Genomic DNA, 16925 nt, shown 5'->3' with positions numbered 1-16925 from the left:
AAAGCCCCCAAACAGAAAAATCCAAATACTTATCAACAGGTGAATGAATTAATAAATTGTAGCATATACATACATGAGAATATTTTTCAGCCATAAATGGTAACAAACTGCTAATACCCACAACAAAAGTAGATGAATCTCATAAACATATGTTGACAAAATAATTCAGACAACAAAAGATAACATTCTGTATGATTCCATTTATATAAAATTCTAAAGCAGGCAAATCTTAATCTGTAGTGACAGAAACAATAGTGTTTGCCTGGGGTCAGAGGTATGGGAATTGACTGCAAAAGGTCATGAGGGAACATGTTAGGGTAGATGGCGAAGTACAATATCTTGGATTTGTTGGTGGCTAGATAGGTACATACATTTGTCTTATATACTTAAAATCAGTACACTTGTTACAGTTAAATTATGTCTCAATAAAGTTGAATTAGAAAAGAGAATTAAGGCCGGGCACGGTGGCTCAGCCTGACCGACAAGGTGAAACCCCGACTTTACTAAAAATTAAAAAATTAGCTAGGTGTGGTGATGGGCACCTGTAATCCCAGCTACTTGGGAGGCTGAGGTAGGACAACTGCTTGAACTCAGGAGGTGGAGGTTGCCGTGTGCCACTGCACTCCAGCCTGGGTGACAGAGTGAGATTCAGTCTCAAAAAAAAAAAAAAAAAAAAAAGAAAAGAAAAAGAAAAAGAAAGCATTATTGGGCATAATTTAAAAAGATATACATAGAAGAAAACCCATGTCCACGGATTAGAAGAATCAACATTTTCAATATGTAAAATACATCCTAAATAGTTCTATACATCTATAGACCTAATGCAATTTCAATGAAAGCCCAAACAGATTTTGTGAAAAAATTGACAAGCTAATACTAAAATGCATATAGCAATGCAAGAGACATGAAGGGCCAAGGTAATCTTGAAGAAAAATAAGAGAGTTGTAGAAGTTGTAGTACCAAATATGAACACTTACCATAACGTTACAATAGTTAAGAATAAACAACTGCCTACTGGAATGAAGTAGAGAATCTGAACAGACTCATACCTACAGAACTGAATTAGTGAGAAAGGTGGTTCTGCAGAGAAGTGAGGAAACAATATTCTTTACAAGTAGAAGGTGCTACGTCTATTGGATCTCCATGTGGAGAAAGAAAGTGAATCCTGACCCCATTTTAATACCATGTTAAAAAATCAGTTCCAGGTGGATTTATACCAAATATAAGGGTTAAAAGGCAAAGCTTTTCAAAGAAAGTACACAAGAATATTATCATGATCTTGGGGTAAGAATGATTTCTTAAGCATGTGATTTATTCCAGGCACTCAAAGTAAAGAAAATGTAATATTATTTTATTTTCCAAATAAAATCAATCTGACCTCCCTTCCCCAACAACACCCATCAAAGTTGGAAGAAAATCTAATTTTTCTGTGGTAGAAAATCTTAATTTTAACCGACAATTCTACAGGAATCCTACGACTTTCGGTAATTTAAGGATGAACTGCTGATCTTGACTCTATCTTTGTCACAGTGAAAATGTTCATTTTCCAAACTGAACAATGCATTCTACACTAAGCTTTACAATCAGGAACCTAAATGTGCTGCAACTATGCAGGCATCCCCTGTGTGCGAACTGGGAAACCCCCACTGCCTGTTCTCACATAGGGGATGCCCGCATAGCTGCACCACATTGAGGTCATGCAAAAAGATTTCCACCACTCCCCTTCCTCAAGTCCAGGCCACTCCTTTCCGTCTCAACCCTGGGAACCCTGACCTTTTCAAACAACCCAGCTCCTCGATTCCATTCTAGTTTTTTGTCATTGTTATTTTTTGTTTATTTATTTATTGACACAGGGTCTCATTCTGTTTGTTGCCCAGGCTGGAGTGCAGTGGCACGATTTTGGCTCACTGCAACCTTGACCTTCTGAGTTCAGGTTATCCTCCCACCTCAGCCTCCCAAGGAGTTGGGACTACAGGCATGCACCACCACACCCAGTTATTATTATTATTATTATTATTTGTATTTTTTGAAGAGATGGAGTTTTGCCATGTTTAGCAGGCTGGTCTCAAACTCCTGGGCTCAAGCAATTCACCCACATCAGTTTCCCAAAGTGCTAGGATTACAAGTGTGAGCCACTGTGCCCGGCCCATTCTAGGTTTTTGAAAACAAAGTCCTCAACTTTTTTCCTTTCCTTTTTTTTTTTTTTTTTTTCTTTTTTTTTTTTTTTTTTTTTTTGGCAAAAGTGAAGCTCACGCTCTCAATGCTCAAAACCTTGCCAAACCTCTTTAGAGCAGAAAAAAAAAATGTTTGAGTTCACATCTAAGAAGAAAACACACACACACTCACACACATACATATGCACACCTAGTTACAGGAATTCTGTCGAAAGAACCTGAGGGGTTTATAACCAAGATACTTTGGGAAAGTCTCAGAAATGTTTGGGGTATAGTTTAAGCAGATGTGTATGTGTGCAGGTGTGGAAATGTCCAGCAAGTAGGTTGGTGAGGCTCCTGCCAAGCCAGTAGAGAAGTTTAACTTTATTCTGTAATCACAGCTGGTGTGGCTGGGTTATTCCCCCAAGGAATAAGACCATCTTTTGAAGTTTTCCAAAAGTTATGAATGGGAAAAAGCAGAACCCTATACTTAAGATGAGAATGGCACTTTGGTGAGACAGGTCATCAGTGCTAGAGGAAGATGAGTAGGGGCGGCTCTGTTGATGCAGGACAGCTCTGTGGACACGCACAGACAACCAAGCAGGAGGTGTGTAGAGCATCCCCTCTGTTCTGCAATGGTGTTTGCCGCAGTGAGAGTCCCAGGAAAATGGGAGGGGTGCGGAAATAATTCTTTAATTGTAACTCATGCCTCTATTTGGTTTTCTCATGGTTGGTGTGGTCTGGGAAACAAAGCTTCAGTGTGTGTGGCTCTGGGGTAATTAATCAGGGATTTATCATCACAGTCGTTACTCTAGGGAAGGAGCCTCACCAACATTCCAGCTAGTGTGCTAAGTGCTTAGCATTTATCAGGTCCATTACCACCCTGCAAATAAGCGACGTTAGCCCTGTTTTATAGATGAGGTAACTGGGGCAGATAAGCCTCAGAGTACATAACAAATAGCAGAGCTTGAGTTCAAATCCAAGTCTAAATCCAACGCCTGTGTGTTTGTCATCATTCCACATTTCTTCTTCAGATAAAACCAACTATATCATGTTGTTTCCTTCTTCCTACCAAAGCAGAATGTATGAGAGACTGTAGGCTCCAGAAGTGACATTAGATATAGTGGATTTAAACTTGCTGGGACCAGTTGGGAGTGAATACAAACCTTATGTGAGCTGGGAAATAAAGAGGAAATTTACTGCCAGTAATGGACTCAGATTAAAAGAAAAAAAAATCTTGTTGGACTGCCTTGATACCTATTCGGATATTAGGTCCAAACATATTATTTGGAATTATGTTCACTACATGGATACAGTAGCAATAATTTTTCAGTAGAGCTTAAACAAATTAAAATATGAGTCCTCCTTGTACCAGGCAATTAGATCTACTGATCTCTTCCCTCATCTTGAAAGAAAAGTCGGGGGCCGGGTGCGGTGGCTCTTTCCTGTAATCCCAGCACTTTGGGAGGCTGAGGTGGGCGGATCACGAGGTCAGGAATTCCAGATCAGCCTGAACAACATGGTGAAACCCCGTCTCTACTAAAAAAATAAAAACTTAGCCAGGTGTGGTGGTGCGTGCCTGTAATCCCAGCTATTCAGGAGGCTGAGGCAGGAGAACTGCTTGAACCCAGGAGGCAGAAGTTGCAGTGAACCGAGATCGCGCCACTGCACTCCAGCATTCGCAACAGAGGGAGAGTCTGTCTCAAAAAAAAAAAAAAGAAAAGAAAAGAAAAGAAAGAAAAAAAGAAAAAGAAAAGTTGGCTGGGCGCAGTGGCTCATGCCTGTAATTCCAGCACTGCAGCACTTTGGGTGGATCATTTGCCGTCAGGGGTTGGAGACCAGCCTGGTCAACATGGTGAAACCTTGTCTCTACTAAAAATCTGCAAATTAGCTGGGTTGTAGGGGCATACACCTGTAATCCCAGCTACTCGGGAGGCTGAGGCAGGAGAATCACTTGAGCCTGTGAGGCAAAGGTTGTGATAAGCCAAGATCGCACCAATGCACTCCTGTCTGGGTGAGAGAGTGAGACCCTGTCTCACCAAAAAAATAAAAAAAATAAAAATTAAAAATAAGTAAAAATAAAGAAGTTTAAGCCATTTTTAAAAATAAGCATTCCATATATGTACTTAAAACCATTGACTAGCATACTTCAACCAGATGAATTTTATGGCATGTAAATTATATCTCACTAAGCTGTTAAAAATAAACAAATGCTTTCACAGTAAAGAATTACTTATATCTCCACATGCCTTCTTCAGTTGTATACATGCATACATTGGCTTTGCCTAGTCATAATCACTTTACACTTGTTTGTACTTAAGATAGCTTTGCATTCACTCTTCTACAATCTTGTATTTGTGTTGTTAGTGGTTGCACAAATTTCCTCATGACACCTGTCATTTAATCAGCCATTGTGTAGCTGCTACACAATCAGATTGTTTCAAGGGCTTTGCTCTTACAAATGCCACTGTTTTACAAAGGTATATAAATAAAGCTTTTATTCTTTAAATTTCCAATATTGGGATTATAAAATTGAAGCTACGAACTTTTTTAGGGTTCTTGCTATATATTGCTAGAAACAGTGTATCAATTTTTATGCCAGTAGCAACTCTTGAGTTCACACATATCTTATTGGTCTTTCCGGTTCCAACCTTGATTTAACATAAGTATTTGAGTGTCTAATATCCATGATATATTCTATAATTTTAGAAAAGCTCAATTAGTATTTCTTATTTCTCCCCTGTGTAATAGGGTGTTTCATAAAAGTTAATATTTTGTTATTTTATCTTATTTATTTATTATTGAGATGGAGTCTCATTCCGTTGCCAGGCTGGAGTGCAGTGGTGCAATCTCCTCTCACTGCAACCCCTGCCTCCCGGGTTCATGTGATTCTCCCTCCTCAGCCTCCCAAGTAGCTGGGACTACAGGAACACACCACCATGCCTAGCTAAGTTTTGTATTTTTAGTAGAGATGGGTTTTCACCATGTTGGCCAGGATGGTCTCAATCTCTTGACCTCATGATCTGCCCGCCTCAGCCTCCCAAAGTGCTGGGATTACAGGCGTAAGCCACCGCGCCTGGCCAAAAGTTAATATTTTCAAGATGAAATATTTCTGGATTGGTCTGGATTGGTTCCATTGGGTCTATGTGTCTGTTTTTATGCCAGCATCATGCTATTTTGATTCTTATAGCTTTATAGTAGAGTTTGAAATCACACAGTGTGTTGTTCTGGCTTTGTTCTATTGGCGCAAGAATGGTTTGGCTATTCAGAGTCTTTTGTGGTTCCATATGACTTTTAGGATTGTTTTTATATTTCTGTGAAAAATGTCATTGGAATTTTCATAGGGATTGTATTGAATCTCTCTATTACTTTGAGTAGCGTGGATATTTTCACATTATTAATTCTTCTAATCCATGGACAAGGGATACCATTTCAATTATTTGTGTCTTTTAAAATTTCTTTCATCACTGTTTTATAGGTTTCAATCTTTCACCTTCTTGTTAAATTTATTCCTAAGGGGTTTTTTTTTTTCTTTTGGTATTATGAAATTATTCTCTTTTTTCAAATAGTTTGTTAGTATCTAGAAGTGCTGCTTTTTTATGTTAATCTTTGTATCCTGAAACTGTACTAAACTCCCTTATCAGCTCTAACAGTTTTTTTGGTGGAGATTTAAGGGTTTTCTATACATAAAACCATGTCATCTACAGAGACAATTTAACTTTTTAAAATATTTATTTATTTATTTATTTATTTATTTATTTATTTATTGTTGAGATGGAGTCTCGCTCTGTCGCCCAGGCTGGAGTGCAGTGGCATGATCTCAGTTCACTGCAACCTCCACCTCCCAGGTTCAGGTGATTCTCCTGTCTCAGCCTTCCCAGTAGCGGGGACTACAGGCATACACTACCACACCCAGCTAATTTTTGTATTTTTAGTAGAGATGAGATTTCGCCATGTTGGCCAGGCTGGTCTCAAACTCTTGACTTCAAATGATCCACCTGTCTTGGCCCCCCAAAGTGCTGGGATTATATGTGTGAACCACCTCACCTGGCTTCCACCATTCCTGGCCTGGATGTCACATATTTCTTTTTCTTACTTAATTGCTCTGCCTAGGATTTCCAGTATTATGTTGAATAAAAGTGGCAGGAGTGGACATCCTTGCTTGGTCCTGATCTTAGAAGAAAAGCTTTCAATTCTTCATTATTGAATACAGTAGTCCCTCCTTATCTGCTGCAGTTTTGCTTTCTATGGTTTAGTTACCTGCAGTCGATCATAGTCCAAAAATAGGTGAGTACATTTCAACAATGTATTTTGAGAGATTGAAAGATAATATATAAGGAACTCGAACAACTCAATAATAAAAAAACAAATAACCTGATTAAAAAATGGGGAAAGGATTTGAATCCACATTTCTCAAAAGAATACATACAAACAACCAATAAGTATATGACAAAATGCTCAACATCACTAATCATCAGGGAAATGCAAACCAAAACTGCAATGAGATATCATCTCATACCTGTTCGCATGTCTATTATCAAAAAGACAAATGATAACAAATGTTGGTGAGGATGTGGAGAAAAGGGAACCCTTCTGCACTGCTGATGGAAATGTTAATTAGTACAGCCATTATGAAAAACAATGTGAAGGTTGCTCAAAAAGTTAAAACTAGAACTACCATATGATCCAGCAATTCCACCAAATGAAATTAGTAGCTGCACTCTCATGTTCACTGTGGCATTATTCACCATAGCCAAGCTAAGGGACCAACTTAAGTATTAGAATGTATCTATCAGTGGATGACAGGACAAAGAAAACGTGGTATAGATACACAATGGGATATTATTTAGCTTTCAAAAATAATAAAATCCTGTCATTTGCAACAACAAGGATAAACCTAGAGAATATTATGTTAAGGGAAATGTCAGACACAGAAAGAAATACCACGTGGTCTCCCTTATATGTAGAATTGTCAGACTCATAGACCAGATACTAGACAGAGACTAGAATGGTGGTTTCAAGGGGCCTTGGAGGGGGTTTAGAGATGGTCAAAGGTGTAAAGTTTCAGTTAGACCCAAAGTTTGTTGTAAAACATGATGGCTATAGTTAACAATGTATTGTATACTTGAAATTGCTAAGAGGGTAGATTTTAAGTATTTTCACCACAAAAAAGTAAAATAATATGTATGTTAATTAGCTTGAATTGGCCATTCCACAATGTATACATATATCAAAACTTCGTGTTATACATCATAAACATACACAACTTTTGTCAAAATATATTAAAAAGATGAAATATTGCTAACTCTCAATTAAACCAAAATGAAACATGCATTTACAACTTTTCTCAATAAAAACAATGAGCTGCTTCCCTTACTTTTCTTTCTTACATTTATTTTTTTCCTGTTTGCAGTACAATTTATCCTTTCCTTGTTGTTTTAAAGCTGATTATACTTTCCCCAAGTAATTAAGACAATACTGAAAACTTTAAAAGCATGCTTATCCCCTTTCCTAAATGAAGTCACAAATTCTGTAGAATGTTGGTGCAAATGCCGGTCTATATTATTTAGCCGTATCTTCATTGTATATATTTAAATAAGAATTCCCTAAAAAAAGGTGGGGTAAAATTAATATAACTTTTGCATTAGCATTGAGAAGTTTAAATTAAGACTGCAGAGTAAATTGTGGCAATTGGATTATAAGAAATTCAAAGGCTAAAATGATGTCTTATTCTTATATCGTGTATTTCATAGTATAAAGGAAGTGGTTAATATGTGCTCATTAAATGGAATTAAACATTTAGTACTGAAAACATTTTCATGATCCCAGATCAGTAGGAAGATATTTCAGATGTGGTATCAGGCTGGGTCTATTTATAGTAGAAATAAGAGTCTGTCTTTCTAGTGAAAACTAGTAAGAAAAGGTCCTAATGACAGCATTTATCATCCAACAACAATATGTTAGTCATTAAGAAATTACTAGCTTCTTTTGTTTCACTACAATCCCTAGAGGTACAGTGTAATTATCAGTGATTACATATGATAAAGCTGAAACTTCAGAAGTCAGGTGATTTGTGGAAGATCACACAGTGAGTGGCAGAATTAGGACCAAGCCACAGGTCTCTAGCTCCAAATCTCGGGTTCTCAGCACTGCACAAGCTTTTCCCAAACTGTTGTCTCAGGACGCTGATCCAGGGAGTACCTGCTGTGTGCTCGATTATCCTATTAGAAAGTCATGGCCTTGGCCGGGCGTGGTGGGTGGCTCATGCCTGTAATTCCAGCACTTTGGGAGGCTGTAATCCCAGGCAGATCACGAGGTCAGGAGATTGAGACCATCCTGGCTAACACGGTGAAACCCTGTCTCTACTAAAAATACAACAAAAATTAGCCAGGCGTGGTGGCGGCGCCTGTAGTCCCAGCTACTCGGGAGGCTGAGGCAGGAGAATGGCGTGAACCCAGGAGGCGGAGCTTGCAGTGAGCCGAGGTCGCGCCACTGAACTCCAGCCTGGGCGACAGAGCCAGACTCCGTCTCAAAAAAAATAAATAAATAAAGTCACGGCTTGTCTCAGGGGCTCAGGCCAGTAGTCCTAGCACTTTGAGAGACGGAGGCGGGTGGATCACTTGAGGTCAGCAGTTTGAGACCAGCCTGACCAACATGGTGAAACCCCATCTCTACTAAAAATACACAAATTAGCCAGGTGTGGTGGCGGGAGCCTGTAATCCCAGGCTGGGGCAGGAGAATCGCTTGAACCAGAGGTTGCAGTGAGCCGAGATTGCACCACTGCACTCCAGCCTGGGCGACAGAGCAAGACTCCCTCTCTCAAAAAAAAAAAAAAAAAAAAAAAAAGAAAGAAAAAAAAGAAAAGGGGCCAGGGGCGGTGGCTCACGCCTGTAATACCAGCACTTTGGGTGGCTGAGGCGGGTGGATCACGAGGTCAGGAGATCGAGGACAGCTTGACCAACATGGTGAAACCCCATTTCTACTAAAAATACAAAAATTAGCCGGGCGTGGTGGTGGACGCCTGTAGTCCCAGCTACTAGGGAGCCTGAGGCAGGAGAATGGCGTGAACCTGGGAGACGGAGCTTGCGGTGAGCCGAGATCGCCACTGCACTCCAGCCTGGGCAACAGAGTGGAACTCCGTCTCAAAAAAAAGAAAAAGAAAAGAAAAAAGTCACACATATCACAATATTGAATATGCCAGCACGTAAAGAAATCTGCTCAATTTAGTTTATCTTGGGGTAGAGAATATTAAAATATCAAAATTCATTTTTTTTAAATTTAAGAATTTATTTACAATAACTTAAAGAGTACAGTTGAATTGTTTGTAACTCAAAGGGTAAGCGCTTGAGGGGATGGATACCCTATTTTTCATGATGTGCTTATGTCACACTGCATGCATGTATCAAAACATCTCATGTACCCCATAAATATATACACCAACTATGTACCCAGAAAAATTTTAAAAATTAAGAAAAAAATAAGAATTTAGTTAGGCCTATTTTTTTCCTTGTGAAATAAATAGCAATTTTATTTACTTATAAGCTCATAAACGCTTTTTGGAAAGCCATGTCAAACCAAACTTGTCTACATAAACCGTTATACTACTTTACTAGAAGGAAATGAAATTCATTTGCTGTTCTTTTATTTGGCTCTCAGTGAAATGTTATATAACCCCTCACATTATGTTAAAACAAAACTGTCAAGAACATAAAAAAAAAAAATCTACTTGCTCTTGGCTTTATATCTCCGGAAATGTTTTGGGTTTCCTCAGTGGGTGTTTTTTGTTCATAGATATGATCACCTGTTACGTGTGTTACAGGGGAAATGAGGTTTAGAATTGATGAGCCAGCCACCCTCCTCCCAATCTTAGAGATGAGCACTCTGATCCTAGAAAGGTGATAGGACTTGCCAAAAGTAGTTGGTGGAACTGAGCTTCTCATCAGGACTTTCCTTGGGTGTGATCTGCTATAGTATGAAGTTTTCTGCCTGACCCAACTTAGGATATCATTAACAATGAGTTCAAGTTCTTGTGGGAATTAAAGATATGAGCCTCTTTTAAGAAAATAAAATATGCTGGCCAAACACACCGACTCATGCCTGTAATCTCAGCACTTGGGGAGGATGAGGCAGGAGAATTGCTTGAGGCCAGGAGTTCAAGACCAGCCTAGGCAACATAGTGAGACCCTATCTCCACACACACACACGCACATACACACACACACACACAAAATGAAAAAGAAAAAGAAAATTAGCCGAATGTGATAGTGCATGCCTGTAGTCCCTGCCACTTGGGAGGCTGAGGCAGGAGGATCACTTGAGCCTGGGAGGTCGAAGATGCAGTGAGCTATGATTGTTCCACTGCAGTTCAGCCTAGGTGACAGTGACAAACGAACGAACAAATGAACGAAAGAAAGAGAGGAAAGAGAGACAGAGAGAGAAAGGAAGGAAGGAGGAAGGAACGAAGGAGGAAGGAAGGAAGGAAAGAAGGAAGGAGAGAGAAACAGAGAGAAAAGGTGGAAGGAAGGACAGAGGAAGAAAGAAAAGAAAAGGAAAGAAAGAAAGAGAGAAAGAAAGAAAAGAAAGAAGGAAAAGAAAAGGAAAGGAAAAGAAGGAAAGGAAAGGAAAAGAAAGAAAGGAGGAAGGAAGGAAGGAAGGAAGGAAAAAATAAAGAGAGAAAGAAAAAGAGGAAAGAGAGAGAGCAAGCAAGCTAGCTGCTGAGAGGCACAGAAAGACAAATTTTATAAGGACCAGCCCTGAAGTGAAAATTTCTATCTATTTTTCTCCCTTTCCAGCCAGAACTGCAGGTCACCAGCGAAGGTCAGAGGTAGGCAGACAGGGCAGCTAATGAGAGTGGAGGAAAATTCTTTCCTTTTGTTTCAGGACTAATTTGAAAGAACACAGCCGTATAATAATATCATGAAATCTTGTACTTTATTTCTGCTGGGTTTCTAATTCAGTTAAGTACTATAGAGATGTATTAAGATTTGGTCTTTTTCTTGAAACTATTTTGTAAATTTTAAAATAAGTTAGACAATTAGAAGTTGAAAATTTCACAAACAAAATTTACTACAAAAACTATCAGGCTTAGATCTCCTAATAGTTTTCCATTGAAATTGCTCTGTTTATATAAAATGATGAGATAGATTACTTATCAGTAACTGATACCATCTCAGCATCTTTGACTAGTCCCACTAGTAAATGCCTTATTAATTTCAACAAAATATGACTTATAAAGCCAAGAAAAATAATTGAAAATACTACACAAATATGTGATAAAAAAGTTATTTCCAAAAACTATGGAATGTATTTAAAACACTGCCAGCATGATATACATGTGTCTATATCAGTGTAATTTCCCCTGCTTTGGTACTATTATTTGAAAAATTTAGCTATTACAGTTTGTTGTTGTTGTTCTGATCCAAAAGGGAAATGAGAATTCAGGTATGGACTAATTTTATTCCAATATGGAATTGATGAATTATGCTGAGTTATGTGAAGTATCTATCTGAAATATTAAGTAAGAAAAAGAAAGGAAGGGGTAATCTTCCTCATTTTTGGAACAGAAGACACTACAATTTATTCCAGTTTTCAGTTCTTCCCATTGAGTCAATATTCTATGCATCCATAAGTACTTTGATTCTACCAAATGTATTGTTTTTATCCTTTTTACTGCTTTGTGATATCTACCTATGTTGTTTGTTGGCGGTTAATCTTTCCTGCAAGCCTCCAAGCACCATAAGATGTTATGGAATACCTACAGAATGGAAGCTTCAGCTCATCTCTGCCTTGCAAAGATGTAAACGTAAGGAAAGAACAGCATTGAATTCCAGAGGCTGATAAATGTCATTTTTTATATGCTTATTTAATTCAGATAAATAGAACTGTTATGAATTTGAGAGGAATGAAGATGTTCAAACACTAACAGGAAATCATTAGCCTCATATTAGAGCATTCAAATGCTTATGTAACTCTTCAATCCATCTGGTTTCATAAAACCACAACTTTGAACACAAAAAAAGTGGCAGAGTTCACACTACCTTTTATATGTTCCTAAGTATGAAATTGCATCCATTTATTATGAATTAAATTTGAAAAAAATCACAGATTTAAAAACAAAGTACAACAGTGCCTGATTCTTTTTAATTCCACAAATACCTAGCATCTCAAAGTAACACGTAAACACACTTCTATGCTGCTCAATGAATCCTTCCAATTTCGATAATAAACTAAATAGGATCGGATCTAGTATATGACTTTCATGTAAAAGTTATGGTTTTATACATTACTTTGACAATATTACTGATACAACAGAGAAAAATTTTCAACTATTGTATTTATTTAAAACAAACTGACAGGTTCAAGCACCTGTCTTCAGAAAAGCCGGCAGCATTTTTTTTAAAAACATACTTAAAGTAAGATTTGGTCTAAGCCCTTAATACCTTCCTGAACAGCCGTGCGACTAAACACCCTCAGGAGATGTTACATAAGGGAGAGAAGAACATGGAGCGATTTGCACTTTTCCCGCTAGATAATATTAATAAGGTAAAGCAAATCCAGATCTTTATGAACGAACAGCTGTCATGTTTAATGCACTTGGAGCTCTGTAAAACTAGAGCCACTATCATATATGCTTATATACTATATATGTATTTTTAATAAAGTCTCTCACTTGCTTCAGAATTTGAGGATGATCTTTTTCCTGGTCAGTCATTTCACGAGAACAATAAATAAAGTAGAAAAGGATGAAATATGTTTTGCATGTTTCTGTGGAAGAACGGAAAACATACTTTGAGAGGTTCAGAAAATTCACTGTACAGAACGAACAGCTTGTATACGCTCTCTGTGCAATTTTTCTTGGCTGGGATATTTAAATGCAATAGCTCCTCCAAAACAAGAAGCCACATTCCTTCTTGTCCAAATCCCTGTCTCTTCTATTGCAAAAAGAAGAAGTTTTTCCTTTCGTTGTTTATAACTCTTATATGGTGGTAGATCCAAGCGATTAAAACACATATGGCTTCTTGGCAACCAAGTGTCTTTGCCAACTTTTTCAATGCAAAACTTTTGAGGCCCATGACTTCCTATGAGCTCAGCAAATCCTCCTAGAGATAAACAGCAGGTTCCAGTGATGAAGTAGCATTCTTACTTCATTGTCTGTCTCTTTCACGAACTGCCAAAACCAAATGATTTGCTTGCTGTTTCTTGTGTAATGTCGATAAACATTATTTCTCTGCCGATCTGCCAAGTCAGCGTCCTGCATGCCATACAACGTAACCTCTAATTCTTTTTCATCGAAGTACTGTAGCCACTGATGAGGAAGAACTTCATTAAAACCATCAAGGAAAGTGTGGTCTATTCTCGTACTCCTCGAGAAAAATGCCATTCTGTCATTAAACCAATATATTCATCTTTGTTCTCCTCAGTCACCAGAATATTGGAAACTCCCAACTTCAGGTCATGTGAAGTAACTGTTCCCCAAATCTCCATGTCAACAGAAAAGTACATTTCTAAGCCACATTCTTCAATGTTGCTATCTCTTATCCAGATAAGGGAGCTATAAAATTCAGTATCAATAGATTCCAAATCCTTAATAGTAAGTTTTTTACTTAACATACGCTTGTAGAATGGTAAAGAGAAACCAGTATCGATAAACTTTCCATAAAATAGTGCCATGGCAATAAAACTACCAATGAAACAGAAGTACGAAAGATGGTCTGGATTAATGGCTGATGCTGGATTTATCTGCAGACAATAGTTGTTCTTCCCCGCATACTCAAATGAGCAATACATTGGGTTCAAAACTTCATGCGAAAGCAAGAAAAACTATCCTCTCACTAGACCACCATAATCAAGTCCTTCTTCTCCTCTAAATATTACATATAAGCGCCTCCTCAAGTCAGCGGGTTTTAATGCCATAAGCTGCTGGAAGGAATCTTCAAACAACGTCTGCTGGGACAGATTGATCTTTACATGACTGGGTAGTGCATTAGACTGGCATAAATAACAGAAGTGAGCAAGTTTCCATCTAAAGCTGCGTTCAAAAGCAATTTGTGGACCACCTTTAGTTACAGGTGACTTCCCATTGCGAGGATCTTTGAATGTTGTTGTTCTTGCATTATGATCAACAAAGTACCTCACACCTTCATGAGTACGTCTAATTTCCCAGCCTTCTGGCGGAGGTTCTTCAATCTGTAAGCCTTGAGATCTTGGATCTTTCCACTGGGTTGTTTCTGTGTTGTGATTCACAAAGTAAACCCTGTCTGTTGAATCCACTGTTTTTTCCCAGCCTGGTGGCAAAGGTCCATAAGGGTCATTTTCTGCAGCTAACATTGAAGCTGAATAGAGGTATCGTTGGTTAAACTGTTGCATAGCTCCCTGCAATTGGTTCTGCTGAGATTGCCACTGTTCAAAATTTTGGACCGATTCCATGGTAGCCCGCTGCCACGTTGTTGTTCTGGTGCTATGATCCACATAATAAACTCTTTCACGATCATCAACTCTTCTTTCCCAGCCTGAAGGTAAAGGTTGTGGTCTCTCCCATGTGATAGTTCGAGTATTATGATCCACATAATAGGTTCTACCATGAGGATCTTTTCTTTGTTTCCACCCTGATGGCAACGTTTCTGTGTTGGCATTCCCAGATTCCTGTCACAAACGACCTATACACCCATCTGGCTGCCTTGATTTGGCTGCTTCAAAAGCAGAACTACTTCCAGAATTAGAGGTGTCAGGGTCTAATACACTTCTAGATTCAGATCCCAATTCTGCACTGGTAGAAGGAATACATTCATTGTTTTCTGAGGAAGTCAGTATTTCTTGAACTGGAGGATCTTCAGTGGTAGTACTAGTGCAATTTGGAGACAAGGCATTTTCTTCAGACACTGCTGGAATACCCGTGACAGAAGCATTATCAGTTGGTGCAAATGAGGATGATTCTCTATTAACAGTGTTATTGGCAGGCTCAGATGTGAGTGGTTTTGGAGGTGATGTATTTTTGGGTCTGGCAGCAACCTGAGATGGAGATGAAGGTATATTGTCTCCATTAACTACATACGAGCAACATGAGTTTTGCACTAGAGTGCTTGTAGGTACATGATTATCTATTCCATTTGTGCCTTCAACAGCCAACCTGGCAGTTGTCCTTGCTGAAGGCTCTCCATGTTCACGTAAGGCATCACCATTTTGCTGTATTTCTATGGTTGGAGATGAGTTACAGTTTGTTATATTTTCTTGCTCAATCACCAGTCCATCAAGCACAACCATCAATTCACCAGTTTGTGCTGTGCCATTCTTGTTTTCCAAGGAAAGTTTCAATTATTCTTTGACTCTTTCCAATTTTCTGTTGTGTTTCAAATCTATCGTTGCATTTCCTAATAAAGCATCTGCTTTTAAAGCATGATGACTCCAAACTCGAAATTCCAACGTAGTCTGTGGCGTAACATTTACAGTTAGCTGTTCATCCCAGTTTGGATTAGAAGAACTACTGGATTTTGCTGTTTTCCTAATTTCTCCATCTACAACTATTTATGTATATATTGCTGTTTCGAACCAGTTCTTTGTTCTTTTAAGTTTGGCGCTAGAAACAGTTACCCGTAACTGCAACCTTCCAGTGTGATTATTACTAGTATCAGACCTTGGTGAAGCAGTGGCCATGTCCCAAAATTCAGCTAAAACTATGTATCAGGAACTGCTAGACACTGGGGATACAAAGATGAGTAAGACATGATTCCTTGTTTCAAGGAGTTGACAACGCCGGCGCGAAGCCGTCGGCTCCCGGCAGCGGGGCGGCCACGGCAGCGGCAACTCCTCCTGCAGAGGGCGCCCTCGCCCTTCCGCGCCCAAGATCACCGGCTCGTGGCAGGCGCGGCGGCTGCAGCCACTCAGAGCCCGCACGCAGAGCTCGCAGACACCTGACTCTCCCCACCGCCCCCCAACCCTGGCCCTGATTTACATTTTTCTGATAATTAGCGATGCTGTGTTTGTGGTCCACTTGTATGTCACACTATTCCATCTGTACTTAAATGAGCTCCTGACGTAAGGAATAGGCACAATTCCTCTTTTACCTGCAGAGTATCAAAGGCTTTGGGATTCATGATGTTTTCCTATAAATTGTTACAGAAACAAGTTCTGCTCTGGGCAACATGGAAGACTAGCTTGTATATTTTTATACGAATGAAAATTTATATCAAATCATTATGCATTTAAATTCCACTGGAAGCCAGGCGCGGTGGTTCACACCTATAATCTCAGCACTTTAGGTGGCTGAGGCGGGAGGATTACTTGAGCCTCCCTAGTAGCTGGATTACAGGCACCTGCCACCTCATCTGGCTAATTTTTGTATTTTTAGTAGAGACAGGATTTCGCCATGTTGACTAGGCTTGTCTCAAACTCCTGACCTCAGGTGATCCGCCTGCCTTGGCCTCCCAACGTGCTAGGATTACAGGCGCGACCCACTGCACCCGGCCTATTTATTTATTTTTGAGACAGGGTCTTACTCTGTCACCCAAGCTGGAAGTGCCGTAGTGCAATTACCGTTCAGCGCAGCCTCAAACTCCGGGGCTCAAGTAATGCTCCCACCTCTGCCTTCTGAGTAGCTGGGACTATAGACTTGCACCCCTACACCTGGCTAATTTTTGTAGAGATGGGCTTTCTCTATGTTGCTGAGGCTGGTCTTGAAATATATTACTAGGAATGAAAAGAGAGTGGGTTTTGATTTCATTTTCTCTGATCTAAGACGTGACCACTGAACCATTGGCATTGATCATCATATCCATT

General features: G+C 39.2%; 1 pseudogene across 1 annotated transcript in view; it reads right to left on the bottom strand.

Moving 5' to 3' along the window:
* Window positions 1–15803, bottom strand: part of LOC105533239 — a 69124-nt pseudogene extending 53321 nt beyond the window's left edge. The window contains exon 1 of the transcript XR_001005093.1: window positions 12941–15803. The product of XR_001005093.1 is annotated as an NEDD4-like E3 ubiquitin-protein ligase WWP1 pseudogene (transcript). The remainder of the gene's footprint in view (window positions 1–12940) is intronic.
* Window positions 15804–16925: the final 1122 nt, after the last annotated feature.

This window comes from Mandrillus leucophaeus, unplaced genomic scaffold, assembly GCF_000951045.1.
Source record: "Mandrillus leucophaeus isolate KB7577 unplaced genomic scaffold, Mleu.le_1.0 Scaffold1231, whole genome shotgun sequence".
NCBI classification, from domain to species: domain Eukaryota; kingdom Metazoa; phylum Chordata; class Mammalia; order Primates; family Cercopithecidae; genus Mandrillus; species Mandrillus leucophaeus.
The sequence above is the reverse complement of the archived record's forward strand: the minus strand, read 5'-3'. Positions and strand labels throughout refer to the sequence as shown.